Below are 15,579 nucleotides of genomic sequence, written 5' to 3' on the forward strand. Positions count from 1 at the left end.
TTAGACAAAGTGAAAACAGGTATAAGTTCCGATCATGCCACTGAGCTGATCGTGGTTGCTGTGATCAGTTTAGTGGCCCAGGCAACACGTTCCCTCTCCCCCCCCCCCCCACCGCAAAGACTACTGGCAGGAGGGATGCCCGGGCCCTCCTGCAGGCCACCCCTGAAGCCACCCGCAATGATCGCCAGAAGAAGAGATGCCCTTGACACCCAGTCCCTCCTGCTGGTAGCCCACCCGGAACCCCCCAAGCTCACCCAGACCCCCTAACCTTTTTTAGATGGCTGTACAGGTCCTTCCTGCATCTAGCCGGCAGGCCCGCATTCACTGGAATGGCAGGCCTGCCCCTTCCTGGTGCATATTGATTGGTCCAGGTGCTTAAGGCCCCTCCTCAAGTCTCCTGCCTATTCAGAAGAGACTGGAGAGATTTGGCATCATTGGAACTTTTTTGAATTGGTTGCCAAATGACCACCTGATGTTGAGTTTCAACCAGAGGTACCAAGCCTCTACCTTAGAAACGATCTCTAAGAAGCGAAGTTCACCGAAGCCTGTCTATAGCCTCAAAAGGAGCCACAACTCAACCCTCTAGGGCAGGGGTGTCAAATTCAATCACGTTAAGAGGCCAAAATCTAAAACACAGGCTAAGTTGCAGGCTAGACCCTGCCCAATCTCTGCCCCAGACCCCACCCCATAATAGTACTAATTGTAAAACCATTTTTTCCATTCATTTTTCATATATATACATAATATAATCTTATTAACACATAACAGTTAACCACAAAGTTAAACTATATGCTTCTCAACATTAATTCCTACCAGAACACAGATAACCCCTATGCAAATAAGGGACCACAAACTAAAAGTACTAATATATATAAACGAAACCCTAAGATCCAAGACTCTGCATGCAGTACAATCCCAGAGAAATAGAAACAAATGCATTTTTTTCCTGAACAGAGCAAAATATAGACAGCAGATGTAAATTCTCAAAATTCAATTACAAAATTGAAAATAAAATTATTTCCCCTACATTTGTTGCCTGGTGATTTTGTTTTTCAAACCATCTTTTCTCAGTCTCTGGCTGCACTTCCCTCTCTCTATGCTCTTACCTGTGCATCCAGGGCCACATTATCTATTTGCTGTTTTTCTTTCCTTCACTTTCTGTCATACATTCTTCTTTAGCATTAACTTTTAACATTCAACTTTCTTCCATTTTTCTGTTTTCTTCTCAAAATCTATCTACTTTTCCATGTCTTCCCTTCCCATCTATCCATGTGGACCATCTCCTCCCTTTTTCTTCTCCCCTCCTCCCATCTATCCATAAGAAGCATTTCTTCTTATCTCTTCCCTGTCGCACCCGTTGTTGTGCACATTCTCCTCCCTCTGTCTCCCCTTCCCCTCCATCCCTGTGCACCATCTCATCCCTCTCCCATGGTCAGACAACTCTATCTTCTCCCTTCCTCCCTTATATGGTCTGGAATCTCTCCCATGGTCTGGCATCTCTCTCTCCTTCCCTCCCTCTTCCTGAGGTCTAACATCTATCTCCTTCTTTACTCGCCTTTCTGCGGGCTGGCATCTCTCCTCCTTGCAATCTGGCATCTTTCTCCCCTCCTTCCCTTCCATTCCATGGTCTGGCACTTCTCTGTCCTTCCCATTCCAGTGGTCTGACATCTCTCTCTTCCCCATGCATCTCTACCTCATTCCTCTCCCACCACCATGCCCAAAAATTTTATTTCCCTCCCTGTCTATGCCCAATTCTCCCCTTTCTTCATTTCCCCATGTGCACCATTTCTCTTTTCCTCTCTGACACTCAATTCTCCCTTTCTATTCTCTCCCTCACCTCAGAATCTTTCTTTCATTCTCATCATTCTTCCATCCTTTGGCTCATGCTCCCCTCCCTCTTTCCCTTCATTCTATGTCCCAAGTTCATGCCCCCTCCCTTCTTCCTTCCATCATTTGTCCGATGTTTTGAGCTCCCTCCTTCTTGAGTCCCAACATGCCCCCCTCCCTCCCTCTGTCCATTCTGTGCCTCAAATACTTGTCTCCCTCTGGCGGGTGTTTACCTTCCTCCTCACTGCCGCAGTCATTTTTGTGCACAAAGCTGTGGGCGGCAGCTCCTACGCACGTCCCACGCCTGAATCGGAAGCCTTCACTCTGATGTCGCAACATTAGAGGGAAGGCTTCCAAGTGAACTGCGGGACGCGCAAGGAGCCGCCACTCACGGCTTTGTGCACAGAAACGACTGCAGCAATGAGGAGAAGGGAGCCGGCCAGACAATTAGCAAAACGCCAGATCACCCTCAAGCCGGCCGCCTGCGGCCCACGGTTTGGACACCCCTGGTGTACTGCAAGGCACACAGTCACTGCGGGTCACATAAAACAGCCAGGCAGGCCGGATTCACCCCACGGGCCTTGTGTTTGACACATTTGCTCTAGGGGCACGTGATTGGCTATCTGGGAGAGACTTAGTCCGCCAATCCATTACACTGGTCATAAGATCATACAGCCCTTTACCAAAGAGCATTTGCCCTTTACAAGGAAGGTTATTCAATGTGGCCTTCAAAGCCAAACCCCTTGCACATCATCTGATCCACAGCATCCTATGGGCGGAAACAGAGTAAGGAGACACCTTGCTCATGATTCTAAACATGTCATACATAGCGTCTGTGACATAATTGACACCAAAGAGATTTGACTGGGAGTATACGTTCTCCTCCGAAGCATTTTATGGTGAAGCATTTTATGGCAGGCACATACCAAAAATGAAGTCAATGCCTTAAGGCCCAAAGCCAAGACCTCAAACTGTTTTTGAAGATCAAATCCAGTCTGCGGTCTTGAGCATCCTTCAGGACAACCTTTCTTTCACTGGGGAGAAAAGTACACTTCGTAAGCTGTGCCACCAAGGAATCCACTTTGGGTGTCGCAAACAGTTGTTGGAAATCAGAAGCCATGGGGTAAAGCTTTGCCATCACACTAACCCCTTGCAAGGAACCTTCCAGGATCTCCCAATGCTCCGTCAACATCATAGTAATTTCAGGATGTGAAGGAAAAAACGTAATCTGGGTCTTGGAACTACTTAACAGCGAGTGCTGTGTAAAAGAAGTTTGCGGAACCTCTAAATCTAGTTCCTGCAGGAAGACGACTGGTTTCAAAAGCCTGCACAAAATCAGATCCTCTCCTAATGGGATGTAGCAAAGCAATCCTTACACAGGGTAGGAATCCAACACCACATCCACAATGACTGAAGCATCAAAAGAAGTTTCCGCCCGTACAGCCACATCCAATTGGTAATGATTCAAAAATGTGCTCAAGGATGACCAAGTCGCAGCCCTAAAAATCTCTTCCAAGGAAAATCCCCTGGACTCAACTCATAAAGTAGCCACTGAACGGGTCAAATGAGTGTGGAGATCCATCAGCAACTGTTTCCCTGCCACCAAATATGTGGAAGCAATAGCCTCCCGGACCCAGCAAGCAACCAAAGCCTTGGACACTGCCATCCCCTTATTGCGTCCCGTGAACAGGATAAAAAGGTGATCAGAACGTCGAAAGTCATTAGTAAGCTCAAGATAGTGCAGAAGTATTCTACGCACATCCAGCAAACACACTGAATCTAGACTATGGGTCTAGATTCATTGCCACCAGTGTGTCTACCTTCGGGAGCCTAAACCTCTCCAGCTCATCCTAAGCTACCGGGTATACCTGTCTCGTGGCTTTCGCCACCCTGAGACCTGCTTCTGGCATGGACCATTGTACCAGAATGAGTTCCTGCATAGCCTCATGGAACAGGAAACATTTTAGGAAGTTTTCTGGTGACAGTCATGAGAGGGGTGGAAGCTACCACTGTCTGCAGATTCTCCTGTGAAATATTAAGACTCTGCAGAGCCTTCGAGATGAAAGAAGACAACTCCTCCCTATACTGCCAATACTGGCAAAGTTGGTCTCTGCTTTTTTTTGTTATAAGAAAGAAAAATCTAATTGGGCAGGAGAAGTTCCATCCAAGAGGAGCACTTGCAAATCAGTTCTCTATCTCCATCTGCTGGCAGATGTGTGCAATCTCACTAATCTCTGGATTCATCTACTGCTGTTACTAAGGAAACAGGATTTTACAAGTGGGGACCCTCAAGGAAGCCCCAGAAGCTTTTCTGCCTCAGATAAGCAAGCAGGATGTCCAGGGGCTTGTCTCTTCAGGCTGCCTTTTATACAGGCTGAAAAGCCTGAAACTCTCTACCTTACCAGCTTCCATACGATTCTTCAGATGGGGAGACACAGCCAACACTCGCAAGGTCTCCTAACCAGCACAGAGTGAAATACAACCTGCACTCAAACAACACTAGGGCAAGCAGACTCCCAGGGGGCTGAACCCCAAGCCAAATATTAGGGCAGATTGGCCATACAGGTGCCCTACAGAAAGGGTGCTCCCGCCCAACTACAAACCTCAGAATACTGAGTCTGTAGCTTCTCCCAGGCAGAGTTATCCCAGAAATACTGGGAACCTCTATAGCACCCGCAGTGTTCTCCCCAGAATTTTTTTCCAGCCGGGTGGCATGAAAAAGTAGCCGGGTGGGGTGGGGCGGGAAAATTTGGTAGTGGAGAAAATTAAATGTATACTATTTTTATTAGTTAATTATTATTATTTTCCAATGCTCGATATGACTTCCTTTTTTAAGGTTTGACACTTGTGCCAGAATATTTTTACTAAATCTAAGAAGTATCCAATTCTAGAAGTGAATAATTAGATATTCACCCTTTTTCAAATGGTATAGAGGTTTAAAAAAGGGAAATGCGTTAATGAAGTCATTAGGTTCAATCTAACCATTTATTTCTGCATGAATTTAAACAACTAAAAAAAAAAGATAAATATAGCTCATCCAGTCATACAAGAAATGGCTGTACAACACCTCTAATAATGTTTTGATCACTAGGTTCCTTCCTGAGGTCTCACTGAGGATATGAAATAGATGCTATCCCCACTTCCAGACCTCTTCCACATAATTTATGGAGAGGTGTTACTGAGCCTTGAAGGGCACCTGTGTGATTGATCTTTATCTGCTTCTTTTTTATTTTGCTATAGTGCAAAGTAAGAGCTAGGGCAAAACAGTATAGGTAAAGATGGAGGAAATAATTAGCAATGTATTTAAAATATTTTATTTTTATTTGCTTATAATGTCATTTGAAAGCTGCTTGATGATAATACAACTTTAATTTAATTCTTTATAATGTGTGTGTCTGTGTGTTGGGGGGGACAACACCTACGTCAACAGTAAAGTTAGAATAGGGTCATTAAATCCAGTGGTGTAACTAGTATATATGACAGCCAGTGCTAATCATTTTTTTAACAACCCCCTCCTCTATATAAAAAAAGATATTTTTAGTAATAATCCATGAGTCACACAATAAGGGTGCATCTAGGAAAAGGCAGCATCTTAAACACTGCAGTGAGCACTAGAACACCAACACACGCATTGGAAAACTAAACAAACCAGATCCTACACAGTCAATTGATCCTGTAGTCGATGCTAACAGAAAGCCATGTCCTTTTCATACACACAGAACACAGATACATCCTCGCCCAATATGGAATAATCACAAACTAAAAATAGAAATATGTAGAAACCAGATTCTTCATATAATGCAACACCACAGAAACAGTGACACATGTCCCCTAATACTGTGCAAAATATAAAGACAGTAGATGTAAATTTGAAAAAAAACTTCTACATAAGTCACCACTTTACAAATTAACAAATAGAAATAAAACAAATAATGAGAAATATGAAAATATCATTTTATTGGACTAATCCATTTTTCAATTAGCTTTCAGAGGCCAAATCTTTCTTCAAGACAGTATAGTATACAGCTGTTATGGTATCCTGTCCTGATCTGAGGAAAGGGGTTTAGTCCCCCCCAAAATTGCCTTATTTTCATTTCCTATTGATAAATTTTAATCAATACAGTTACAATACTACTTGATTCTACGTAAAGCAAAAAAAATATTTTTTTTTCTACCTTTTGTCATTTCTGCTTTAGTCATCTTCTCTTTACTCTCTTCTTTCTATTCAGCATTTGTCCTCGCTCCCTTCCATGCAACATCTGTCCTTTCTCTTTGCCCCTTCAGCCTCTACCCTCTCTCTACCCCTTCCATCTACTGTCCACCCTATCTCTGCCCCTTGCATCCACTGTCCACCCTTTCTGCCTTTCCCTCCAGTGTCTGCCCTCTCTCTGTTCCATATGGTATCTTCCCTCTTTCTATGTCTCTTCAGTAAACTCTATATCCTGTGCCCTTTCTCTCCTTTGTACATGATTTATTTCAGCTTCAACCCCCCTCCATTTTTTGTCTCCACCCCTCCCCTATGCTCTGGCATCTCTCTCTTCTCCTTTCCTTCCTTCCTTCCCACTCCACCCCATGGTCTTCCCTTCTCTCCCCCTCTCTCCAGTATCTGCCTCTCTCTTTCTCTCCATCTTTCTTCTGTGAGGAGATCATGTTGATCTTGAACACTGAATAATTTTTCCATATTCCCCATATCACTGTACTGTAGTCTGGTCCAGCAGACTGCTTTGGCACTATTACATGGGTAATAGTAAATTCATTATGCATCAGCTTTCCACACAGAATGCCACAAGTCTCTATTTCTTGTGCTGTGTGCCAGCAGCAGAAACTTGTGAGACAGATCCCTTGGCAATACTACACTTCGGAGCCCTTTGACCATCTGGTTCTGTATGGCTGCAGGCTTTAAAGCTCTGTTTACTGGAGGAGACTGTCCAACATACATAGTTGCATCACTCTTAAGGATCTGATCAGAGATTACATTAGGCAAGGTGGTATTTTTAGGCATGGAAAAACAGGACATGTTCTCCTCAATCTGCTCAGATGCCCTTTAATGTTCGTCTGATCTCGGGCTAAATTTTGCCTCCTGAGCTAATCTTCAAAGGAGGGCGGAGTGAGAGCCATATCGGCAGTGAGATCCGTTTTGGGCCGCATGTTGTGCAGGGCTGGACTAAGGCAAGTTGTAAGCTTCCTTCCATCGCTGACCTATCTTCCATAAGTCAGCAACGGAAGGAAGCTTACAACTCGCTGCTCTTGCTTGCTTCGGGCCTTCCTCGTTGCCGGGTCCTGCCTTTACGGAAACAGAAAGTAGGCAGGACCCGGCAGCGAGGAAAGCCCGAAGCAAGCAAGAGCAAGTTGTAAGCTAACCTGTCTCCTATAGCGAACCCATGCTCCGGGGCGTGTGCATGCCGACTTCCCTTCTCTTCCCCCCTCGGGACGTGACTTCCGGTTTCGGAGGGAAGCGGCATGCACTTTAGAGCCCCGGAGCATGGATTCAAGTCGCTTGCTGGCGTTAAAAACTAAAAAAAAAAAAAAAAAAAGTCAGGCTCCTGCGATTCAGCCCGGTAAATCTCCAAGCCGGTGAGAAGGTTTTGTTTTTTGTTTAATGTTGAGCAGAAGGCGGCAGCAGCAGGATTGCGATCGAGATTACAGCCGGGCGCTCATCTAAATTAGCTGGGCGGAGCGCCCGGCTGAAAGGCCCTGGGGAGAACACTGACCCGAAGCTTTGAACAAAATGTCAGATAAAACCCCGAAAATAAGAAATTTAGAGAGCAGATGAAAAGACACCTTCTAAACTCACTTGCAGAAGAAAAAAAACTGAGGAGGGCAGTAACTGAAGATGCAAGAAGGAAGAGTTGAAAAGTAAATGATGTCTTCTACATTCCTCGCAGATTTGCACATGCATCTTAAGTGCTATTCTATAAAGATCTGCAAGCAAATCATATAACATGCAACTCAAAAGAGAGAGTGACCATTGGCAGGTCAGAGGTGTTCCCTAAAGATGTGCAAAGTATTACAGAATTCTTGGGATCAGTGTCCATCTTGGGCATAGCATGTACACCAGGTTTCAGCAAGCGTAACTCCAGTGTCCAAAGTTTGGCACAAAATCTGCGCTTTAGCACTGTTCTATATAGGGAGCACGTCCTTTATATACTATAGAACAGCATTCCATGCTGGTTTTTCGGCACCCAAATTTAGACACCGTATACTGCGTCTACCCCTTAACCCTCCTCCATTGCCTCAATTGTATATTTAGATTTTAAGCCCTCTAGGGACAGAGAAACACATAGTGTATCTGAATATAAATTCGCCAAGAGTAGGATTACCAGAAGTTCGGATTTACCAAAACATGTCCTCTTTATAGAGGACTTTCTGGGCGTCCAGACAGGTTTTCAAAACCCAGCAGTTTGTCCGTTGTCTGGAGGGCATCCACACATGCGCGAATGCAACATGATGACATCACACGCATGTATGACATCATTGTGTCGCACGCACAGATGCCCTCCAGACCCCGAAAATAAGGAGGTTTGTGGAGCCAGGGTTGGAGGGGGGAAGGAATGGGTGGGGCCACATGTCCTCGTTTTGGACAAAAATCTAGTAATCCTAATCAAGAGCTACTACTGAAAAAGGAGCTAAATCCAACTAAATAAAAAATGTTCAACTCCTTGAAATATGTTCTGTAGAATTAATGCTGTAAGATTCACATAAGGCCAATTATTTTCATATTCTAGTTTGTTTTCCTTGGGGGGTAGAATTCCCTTAGAATGAAAGATCGCCTTGAATTTTTGTCAACACATACTATATCAAAGCAATGGAAGGGGCAATTGGTTTAAAGGCGTACTGTAGCTGCCTACCTACTCAAACAGATTTAACAGAAAAAAAACAGTGTCTGTTAAAACAAGCCACTAACATTTTTAGCCTCTAATTAACTATTGCAAGCAAGAATCAAAAGTCATTGTAAGCAGTTACAACATATAGTTCAGTGGTCGCAAACTCGCGGCCCGCCAGGTACTATTTTGAGGCCCTCTGTATGTTAATCATAATCACAAAAGTAAAATAAAACAGTGACTTGATCATATGTCTCTTTAGCTATAAATGACAATATTATTATTAAGACTTAGCCAAAAGGAAAGATTTATAAACTATAAAGGAGTTTTACCTCATGCAAAATTGTCATTACTTTAATAAGACATTAACTATTTTTTTCTGAGGCCCTCCAAATACTTGCAAATCCAAAATGTGGCCCTGCAAAGGGTTTGAGTTTGAGACCACTGATATAGATGCACTGAACCCAAAAATAGTCAGTTCAGCTTTTTAATAGATATGGCAATAAAACCCAGTAATATAAGCTACGCCTATTTTTATAGGACACCGAGGTCAAGATTGCCTTAAAAAAATACTTAACGGCCCTGACAGAGCAGTTTTTCTATGCAGAAGACTAAGACACACTCACTGTAGTGTAGACAGAGGGAAGTTTTCTTATGGTGCTTTGACATTTTACCATCACTGCCCAAGGCACAGTGAGAATCCAGGATAGCCCTACCGTAAGGAGTTTCAATATTCAGGCACTAGAAATTTCTGGGGAGACGTACTTCCAACAGGTTAGAAAATATTACTGTAACAGTTAAGTCTAGACAATTCCCGAAAACAATAGCACATTTTCAGCGTTGGCATAAAATATTTGGCTTTACAGAATTGGAAGAAATCCGACACTATCTTTTCCGTTTCTCCAAAATATCATTAGGTCGCATCCCATAAAGACATTTGAGATCCACCCCATCCCAAAAGGGGGGATGAAAAAAAACCATCCTCTCGCACAAAATTTATTTTGTAAATGAAATAAAACCGTGAAACACAGTTTAGGAAAATGAACCCTAGACTGACGTTTGCCATTTGCACGGTGCCGTTACCGCAATTTTTCTTCTGGAAGAAACGCGAATAAAGACGCTCTTCACGTACTTTAATTAACTCCCCAACAGACCAACGGACGGCGGCGTCACTTTTAACACGGTCAACGCGGGGGCATTTCTGTCTTCACGCCCTCCCCAGCGCGTTCTTTGCATCCGCCACTAGGCTCGCTTCACACAGTGTTTTGAAAAAGCCAACCCATACACAAAGAGCATTTTTCTTTTCCGTCGAAGATGGTCAAAGGCTGAGAAAACTGTGTGACGATAAACCACCACCTACCCGTTTTCGCGTCCGAAACTCTTTCCAAGGGGCTTGTGATTTTAGGGGTAGGGGGAAAACGGTCAGCGTGGGTCACTCAAAGGCGCATTTCCCCCTTGTTCTGAGGTGGAACAGAGCGTGAGTCTCCTCAGATACTTTTCTTCACAGAGGTAAAAAAAAAAAAAAGACTGCGCGGGAAGGAGCCAGGTTATTGCATGCAAGGTAATTTATTTTGTTTCCCTCGCCAGTGTGCGTGCTTTTTTTTTTGCTCGGTAGTCTGCCCCTCCTTTCTTGGATTCCTGTTCCTCCTCAGCTTGTTTGGGGGTTATTTTTTCCCTTCGACTTCTTTAAGGGGTCGTTGCTGGGAGGAGAGAAGACACCTGGGATCTCTAGGGGGAAAGCTGCTAAAAAAAATTCCACTTCTTTTAGACTGCAGCTTGACTAGGCTGTCTGGAACTTTGCAACTCTCTTATAATGCACTTAATACAAAACAACAACAACAAAAAATAAAGAAATACCCCAAAACAACCTCTCCCCCCCCCCCCCCCAGAAAGTGGGTGAAAAGGTGTGAGTTGTATTGGTCAGTCCAGGAAATGTCTCAGGCCCCAAAATACCCTGTTCTGCTTTATGCTCCCTCCTCTCCAAGCAGTGCAAGGGGGACTGACTGAGCGAGCATTTAAATTATTTTATATTAGGCTGTGAACTCTCTAGTCTCACCCCTGTTCTGTCTACAAGAATCACCTGTAAGTGTGATGGGAGGGGACAAGGTGCAATAGAAACAGCCTTAGCTCCCTGCTAAGGGTAAAGTGGAAGAACATGAGGATTAAAATGAGGAAGCTATTTGTGAGCGAATTCTAGGGAAACGGGGGGGGGAGGGAGTTCTTTGTTAACAAAGACATCAGTTTGTGATGACAGATGCAGTGGCGTACCTAGGGTATGTAGCACAAAATACTCGGAGTTGTGAAAAATCAAATATATATGATAAATACACTTCCACAAAATTATGAATGCAATGATGTCATGCAAAATAATAACAATAATAGCCAGTACTGCTTCAGTTTGGGAGAACGTTCAGATAGAACTAGAGGAAAAGCCTCAGACAGGGGCCCTCCCACCACCACAATGGTGGACAAGGTGGTTGGGTTGGTAACCTCACTGGCAAAAACCTCTATAAGACTCCCAATTTCAAAAAACTGTAAGCAGGACTGTCTTTGCTGGATAGAAGAAAAATTTCTACTTATCTCTTCGATCGGTACACCGACGGTGGCCAGCGTTTCACTAACTTGCTGCCTCAGGGTGTAACAAAATCCGATCAAAACTACAACCAGAAAAGAAAATTACATCAAAATGCTGGAAGTAAAGCAAGGCTACAAAATAAACTTCAGAAGCCACATGACATACCTTAAAGCAGGACGCCGTAACGTCTCAATGTGATCAAAAAGATGGCTGTGCTATGACTGTGTTCGGGTTATGAACCCTCGGGGTATGACGTCATTCCCCGAAAAGTGTCTGTGCAGTAAAACAGCTGACTAAGCTGCTGTCTGTAAACGAGGGCAACACTGTTTAAGTAAAGTCCCCCGAAAACAAAAAAATCTAAATGTCAAACTCAAAATCAAAAGAATATGCTCCATTCTAGTTTTTGATTTAATCCATTTGGTTCCTCACTGTCCAATTTAAAGATCCAGGCTTGTTCAGCTCGAAGCAGACATTCTTGCCGATCAGGGTGCTCATCAGTAATTTGGTCTATCACACAGCATTGTAAGTCAGCAAACACATGATTAAATTCTAAACAGTGTGTGACCATAGGAGCTTGAAGGCGATTGTTTCGAAGGCAACTTTTGTGTTCAGTGACTCGTGTTCTAAAAGGACGGGTAGTCTGACCCACGTATATTTTTGGGCATGGGCAAATGAAAACATACACTACAAAAGTTGAATTACATGATGTAAGTTGTTGTAGCTCAAATGATTGACCTGAGCTAGGGTGAACAAAAGACCCATTTAGTTCCAGCGTGATAGAGCATGGACATTTGAATTTGACATTTAGATTTTTTTGTTTTCGGGGGACTTTACTTAAACAGTGTTGCCCTCGTTTACAGACAGCAGCTTAGTCAGCTGTTTTACTGCACAGACACTTTTCGGGGAATGACGTCATACCCCGAGGGTTCATAACCCGAACACAGTCATAGCACAGCCATCTTTTTGATCACATTGAGACGTTACGGCGTCCTGCTTTAAGGTATGTCATGTAGCTTCTGAAGTTTATTTTGTAGCATTTTGATGTAATTTTCTTTTCTGGTTGTAGTTTTGATCGGATTTTGTTACACCCTGAGGCAGCAAGTTAGTGAAACGCTGGCCACCGTCGGTGTACCGATCGAAGAGATAAGTAGAAATTTTTCTTCTATCCAGCAAAGACAGTCCTGCTTACAGTTTTTTGAAATTGGGAGTCTTATAGAGGTTTTTGCCAGTGAGGTTACCAACCCAACCACCTTGTCCACCATTGTGGTGGTGGGAGGGCCCCTGTCTGAGGCTTTTCCTCTAGTTCTATCTGAACGTTCTCCCAAACTGAAGCAGTACTGGCTATTATTGTTATTATTTTGCATGACATCATTGCATTCATAATTTTGTGGAAGTGTATTTATCATGTACCTAGGGTATGTGGCACCCGGGGCCCATCATTTTTTGACACCCCCCCATGTAAAAAAATATTTTTTGTAATGACAATGAAACGGAATAAATGGTCAGAATAGAAACAGGCAGTGAAAATTTTCTTATATTCCAAACATAACATAACATAAATTATGTCTGAATTATCATGACATCAGAAGTACATATGGAGTAGTTGCAGGTGATGCTTGGGACAGTTCTGATTGTGTTAGTTCGGTTTTATGTGTTTTTTGAATAGAAGGGTTTTTATTTCTTTTTGAAGGTTTTGCAGTCTGTGGTCGATGTCAATTGGTTGTAGAGTTGGGGGTCGAGTGTTGCAGCTCGAATGGCTAGGAGGTTGTCGAACAGTTTTTTTTTCTTTTGACGTTTTTGGTTGGAGGGTGTGTGAATGGTGCGTGAGTTCTCCTATGTCTGTTTGAAGTGGATTGAATTATTTAGCTGAAGAAATTAGTTACCCCCTCATCCCACACACATTAATTCTCTTCCATTTTTGTTCCCATTATAAAAAACACTGATAAGTTCCCAGAAAAAAAATACATTAAAATAAGAAGTGAAAACAAAGGCCCCTACAGATGAGAACATAACATAAGAATAGCCTAACTGGGTCAGACCAATGGTCCATCATGCCCAGTAGCCCATTCTCATGGTAGCCAATCCAGGACACTAATACCTGGTCAAAACCCAAAGAGTAGCAACATTCCATGCTACCGATCCAGGGCAAGCAGACACTTCCCCCATGTCTTAATAACAGACTATGGACTTTTCCTCCAGGAATTTGTCCAAATCTTTCTTAAAACCAGCTACACTATCTGCTTTTACCATAACTTCTGGCCACTTCATTTTTAAGTTTAGATCTTTCCTTTCAAACAGAGACCTTGCTAGATGTCAAATACAGCACAAGGTAACTTCACATGGACTTAGCTGTGCAGGAAATGTGAATCTACTCATACACCCACCATATAGTGCAAAAATGTGCAAAGGTCTGTATTTTTCTTTCGATCACTACATAGCCTAATGCCACACAAGCAGCGCTGTTACAAACATATTCTGTAGGTCAATGCTAAAGATAACAAAGTTTCCTTCCTTGGACCAGAAGGAGATACCACTGGAAGAGATCCCAAAACAGAATTTCCCAGACCACCTCTTCCTCTCAACACATTGACACGCTGCCACCACCACCACTAGGAACACCTCACCGGGTAGGCCAGCTATGCTATAAACTTTATAAAACACATTATTATATTTTCTTATAAAGCACATATTTTAACTGAACTCTCTGACATCCTCAGCCTTTCCATTCACAAAAATAGAAGGAAGAAAATTTCCCATTTCCTGCTGTCTCATGTCCCCAGCCTATACAATATTTTTTTTCTGCAGACCCTTCAAAAGTCTGACCAAATCCTCGTTTCACTTGCATTATAAAGTACTGAGGATGCCATCTCTCCCCAATCCCAGGTCCTAAAGTCTAAGACAGTAGCGCAAACTAATGCTGCCAGATTCAGGAAAAAAATTTCGATTCGATTCAGCCTATTGAATTGGTTTTTCAATTTGATTTTCCTGCCCAGTTGGGTGATTTTTTTCAAAACTCCTAGTGGGTTTTATAGCTTTTTCACCCCCTTTGGCTTCTCCTAACCACACTGGCGCTGTGGTGTAAATAAAATAAAGAAACAAAAAGGACTTTTCCTCTCTCTGTTAAATCCTAGCTCACGTTTGCAGTTCAACACCAGCTCTGGCAGGATACACATTTCAAATCTGACATATTATAATCACAAAACAGAAAATAAAATTAATTTTTCTACCTTTTGTTGTCTGGTTATATTTCAAATCTTGTTGGTCCAAGGCTCTGGTTTTCTTCTGATAACTTGCTTGCCAGGGTCTCCTTCTTTCTTCTTTCTGCGTGCTAACCATCCATCTGCCAACTCTGTCCTCCCTTTCCATTTCCCTTCCCTTCCCAGGAAGTCTGGTATCTTTCCTCTTTTTCATCTCCCTCCACAGATCCACCTTTTCTTAACTACCCTTTCATCCGGCATCTCTCCCTCCTTCCCCACCACCCCAGAGTCCACCGTCTCTCCCTTTCTTTTCCCAATTACCCTCCTATCCAGTATCTCTATCCCTCCTCCACACCATCCTTTGTGTCCAATTTCTCTCCCTTTCTGTTCCTTCCCTCCCTAAATCCCATGGTCCATCATCTCTCCCCCTCTCCTCTATTTTCAGATGCATTATTTCTTCCTCCCCCCCCCCCAAAGTTTGGCATATGCACATCTCTTTGAACACCCCCTTCCCTCCGTGTACTTCTAAACCAGGGTCCCCCCAAAGGCCTGTCCCCCCCTTAAAGGTCTGCCTGTCCCCCCTTGAAGGCCTGCACCCCCCTTGAAGGCCTGTCCCACCCCCTTGTAGGCCTGTCCCCCCCTTGAAGGCCTGTCCCTCCCCCTTATAGGCCTGTCCCCCCCCTTGAAGACCTGCCTGCCTGTCCCCCCTTGAAGGCCTGTCCCCCCTTTGAAGGCTTGTCCCCCCCCTTGAAGGCCTGCCTGCCTGTCCCCCCCCTTGAAGGCCTGCACCCCCCTTGAAGGCCTGTCCCACCCCCTTGTAGGCCTGTCCCCCCCTTGAAGGCCTGTCCCTCCCCCTTATAGGCCTGTCCCCCCCCCTTGAAGACCTGCCTGCCTGTCCCCCCTTGAAGGCCTGTCCCCCCCTTGAAGGCTTGTCCCCCCCCTTGAAGGCCTGCCTGCCTGTCCCCCCCCTTGAAGGCCTGTCCCCCCCCTTGAAGGCTTATCCCCCACTTGAAGGCCTGTCCCCCCCCTTGAAGGCCTGCACCCCCTTGAAGGTCTGCACCTCCCGAAGGCCTGCACCCCCCCCCGAAGGCCTGCACCCCCCCGAAGGCCTGTCCCACCCCCTTGTAGGCCTGTCCCCCCCTTGTAGGCCTGCCTGCCC

The 15,579-nt window shown here is 44.2% G+C and overlaps 1 protein-coding gene across 11 annotated transcripts in view; it reads right to left on the minus strand.

Moving 5' to 3' along the window:
• The window catches only part of MPPED1 (metallophosphoesterase domain containing 1), a 435,376-nt gene that overhangs the window by 176,663 nt on the left and 243,134 nt on the right, over nucleotides 1-15,579 (minus strand). For 2 of the 11 annotated variants that reach the window (XR_004540102.1, XR_004540103.1), the window contains exon 1: nucleotides 10,009-10,511. The exons of 2 other annotated variants lie outside the window; for them this stretch is intronic. The gene's annotated coding sequence lies outside the window, so the exon portion shown is untranslated. Of the gene's footprint in view, nucleotides 1-8,147; nucleotides 8,171-9,274; nucleotides 9,666-9,705; nucleotides 9,915-10,008; nucleotides 10,513-10,601; nucleotides 10,639-15,579 lie in introns of those variants that run through there. 7 more of the 11 variants (XM_033951628.1, XM_033951627.1, XM_033951630.1 and 4 more) reach the window with 7 other exon arrangements.

This window comes from Geotrypetes seraphini, chromosome 7 (genome assembly GCF_902459505.1).
Source record: "Geotrypetes seraphini chromosome 7, aGeoSer1.1, whole genome shotgun sequence".
Lineage (NCBI taxonomy): Eukaryota > Metazoa > Chordata > Amphibia > Gymnophiona > Dermophiidae > Geotrypetes > Geotrypetes seraphini.